The 3816-nt window shown below is 38.1% G+C and overlaps 1 long non-coding RNA gene across 1 annotated transcript; it reads left to right on the top strand.

Moving 5' to 3' along the window:
• Nucleotides 1–2838: 2838 nt before the first annotated feature.
• Nucleotides 2839–3463, top strand: LOC116041986. The gene is made up of 3 exons (XR_004103074.2): nt 2839–2929; nt 3117–3226; nt 3409–3463. It is a non-coding gene; the product is annotated as an uncharacterized LOC116041986 (long non-coding RNA).
• Nucleotides 3464–3816: the final 353 nt, after the last annotated feature.

Raw genomic sequence — 3816 nt, 5'->3', positions numbered from 1 at the left:
CAGTAACAAGTAGTACGATGTTTTTTTGTTATTTACGGGCTCCAAATGGCAATAATTGTAGTAAAACAAGTTTGTAAAAGTAACAGATATTAGCAGTCAGAGACAATAAGAACCATATTTACATTTAGACACACACAATTTTACTCTTATCAAGTGACCAGCACTATGGTTATGACGCTGGCTCTGGTGGCCCTACAGTGCAAAATACTTACAGAAAGCAAAAAAAAAAAATCAATAGCAAGAATAAACAAAGTGTAAAAAATAAATAAAAAATCAAATCAAATATATAGCAATTAAACAAAACAAATCTCAGCAACAATGCACATTTTGCAGCATAAGGCCTACCTTTGTGTTGTATTTGTGTTGATGTTTAACTGAACTGCTGTGTTTAAATACAGAAAATTGTGAAATACTGTAGTATGGAAGCCACTCTTGGCTTAGGTTTAATTATGTCACAATGGCTTAGGCTAATTATCTCGAGTAAACAAAAGGTTTGGACTTTGTCCGATTATGAAGCAGTTGCTTGAATAGGTAAGTCAAATAGTTTGGATATAGATGCATCTATGTTGTTGTTTTTTTGCATTATCTTGTTTCTGTGATTTATTCATCATCACCAATTGTTTGAACAATTGGCTTTCCTGACAGCCTAATAAAACCATGTTTCTTCTTTGGACTTGGCGGTAAATTAGTTACAGACTTGGTATGAAATAACCTCCTTAGTTTGTCAGATAATCTATATAACCCTCTCTCTGGCATTCCAAATGAACTGAGGCAGATGTGACACCTACAGTACATTTAATTACACACTTTTGCTTGCTTATACAATCATCCGTGGTGGGAGATGTTAACTTAGAAACAAGCTGTAAACACAACACTGACATATAAGTTGATATGGTGAACTTGTTAGCAAACTGTGGCCTGTTTACACATGCGATAGACACAGATCATTCATTTGAAGTCATTACTACGGAGTCTGGTCACCTGGCACATGTTAGTTCAATATTCACCCTCCTTTTAGTTCTGTCATGTTCTCTACCATCTCCTGAGAAAAAAGCTGTCCCTTTAGCTGAATGCTCCATTATGTTTCTGTGTTTTCTTCACTAACTGTCTGTAGTTTGATGCTGGGCACATAGCATGCAGTGGGTTTTTACTGAAAACAGCTGCATGCTGCAGCCAAAAGCAACACCAATGAGAGCAGTGAGATTGCACCAAAACAATGAGCTGAAAAATGCTAAAACATCTGACTCACTGTAGAGCTGAGGGGAACTGCAGAGTCAGGTGATCATTTTCTGTATTGTCGTCTCTACTGAAACCTTTCACATTACACGTAGTAATTTGACCAAATATTCATATAAAAATATTGAAATATTTTAAAACTTACCTGAATTGGTAACTGAAAGCATTGGAGGAAAGATCTTCCCATTTGGCTCCTATCATCTGGGAGTTCGCTCACAAGGAAAATGATCAGTTTTCTTTATTACTCTACTGTGGTTTCCCCTTTTTATTACTGTGACTGTTTCCATTTCTTAATCTTTTTCATATTCTATTTTTTGTTACAGAGGAGACCCTCAGGCTCATGCCAAACGTTTATGACTTCAGACTCGCTTTGCTGACGATTATTTTGGGGACTGGTCCCCTTACATTATAATTACATTTGCACAAACAATGCAGTGGTGCAAAATGATCACTTTAATCTCAATTTAGTATTCACTATTCACTCACAATTTGAAGTATTGAGTGTTTATGATGTGGGGGATAGTGAAGGAGTTCAAGAGCGTGCTTTCAGACACAGCCATTGTTCGCTTTTCGTTACCATGGCTCATGTGTTTTAGTGTCTCATGTTGCCATGGCTATTTTGTTTGTCTTGTCTACATTTGGTACCAGGCAACCACCAGCCCAATCACTATTTTGCAGAAATAAACACAGGTTTACTTAAAGGGACAGTTCACCCCAAAATCAAAAATACATATTTTTCTCTAGTGCTATGTGTATTTTTGTTTTTGGAGGGAACTGTCCCTTTAACTGTATAGCTAGCACCTTTCTCACAAAGTTGTCTATGTTGAGTCATCTCATACAACATCAAGGAAAAATTGAACGTACTGTTTCCAAGTAGAAATAAACTGAAATGCTTCATGATCTCCTTTTCTTAAAGGTGCAGTAGGTAAGACTTATAAAACTAACTTTCTGTCATATTTGCTGAAACTGGTCCTATGTTCGAGTAGAACTACATGAAGCAGGTAATTTAAAATAAAATCCGGCTCCTCTGGCACCACCTACAGCCTGTAGTGCGATTTGCAAAAATCCACCGCCCCCTGTTCAGATGCACCAATCAGGGCCGGGGAGGAGGGTGTCTAACTGCGTGTCAATCACTGCTCATGCACACGCATTCATTCTCCCTTGTGGGGGGAGGGGCTTAGGAGAAGTTGATGTTCAAATTCTTTGGCTAAATCCTGGATCTTCACAATCCTACCTACAGCACCTTTAAATGACACAGTTACTTAGCAATTGGAGGATCAGAACAAGCATTACCCTTGATATGCCTAATGATGTAGTTACCAGCTTGAGTAAGAAGTAAGCAGTTGAGTTGTTGAGATTTAACATGAAATACATGAACGCAGATTCATTACATTGCTCACCTTTTAAAACAGTGAACATAGGTTTGTGTCTTTTAAAATAGATGTTTAAAGTTTATAATTAATTGATTAGGACTAGTGTCCATCTTTGTTTAGTGATGTTACACATTGTGCTGTAGTGTGTGACCTGCTTGAAATATCAATCAGTTATCCCTTCAACTACAGTACGACTATTCGTAAAGTAGTAAGGTTCCAGCCTGTGTAATCTGTTACCATTGTTTTGTCTCTTATGTTTCAAGGCATTACATTCAGCTGAACACTACTTCAGCTACAGAGAAACAGCATTTGATTGAATGGTAAGTACACAGAGCAAAGCCAAGTTTAAGTAAAACTGGAACGAATGTAGACAATCTCATATCTTTGGGTGAGAATGCTTCTTATTCATGAACCCCATGTTTCTCGCTGGAGGAGAAAACAATTTTAATGTTTTATTTCCACCTACTGTAGTGCTTTCTGAAAATTAGGTTGTGTTCACGCTGTCAGGGTTGGCCTGGTGGAGTCTAAAATCAGACTCCTGGTGGGAAACATGGAGAGAAATGTGCACGATTCCCTGGCTCACATTCATTTCAGTCCTTCCCTGGATCCAGATCCAAGTAAGGACACATGATTTTATGGTTATATTTTAATTATGGCGGTAAGTTCTCTTGAGCATTAGCCCTTAACATAATGTTAATTTCTATTAACTCATTAATATTTTTTGTTCTGGTGCTATATATTTAATCTCAGTTTGCAGCAACAAATATTTGGTACTCATTGGCCTGTATTTCTGTTTCAGAGAGCGAATGAGCACAAGGTGGCGGACTGGACTTGTCTTTAATACGGAGGGCTCTGAAAACCTAAAACTAGACCTGACCTTGGAACTCCTGTCCTTCAATGATGCTATTATGTTTTATAATTTTTACTTTTCTAAATTCAGTAGAAATCGAGCAATGTTGTGTGAAATTACAAATCATATTTTGTGCTGTTGCAGTCTACAGTTTGGCAGACAGCTGTAAGATATATGCAGAGGGGATGACCATATCAGCCACATACGTGACCGGGGACAATGTCAGCTGGGAGATACCTAATGGAGAACGCGAAAGGGTCTTCAGTCCGAAACCGAAGCCCACAGTGAGCCGGAAAATCTCTGCCACACTACCAGATAGTCACACACTACCAGCCAAGGCCAAAGCTGACAAGATAA

The sequence above is a fragment of the Sander lucioperca genome, chromosome 19 (genome assembly GCF_008315115.2).
Source record: "Sander lucioperca isolate FBNREF2018 chromosome 19, SLUC_FBN_1.2, whole genome shotgun sequence".
NCBI classification, from domain to species: domain Eukaryota; kingdom Metazoa; phylum Chordata; class Actinopteri; order Perciformes; family Percidae; genus Sander; species Sander lucioperca.
This window is presented reverse-complemented; position numbering and strand designations above follow the sequence as displayed.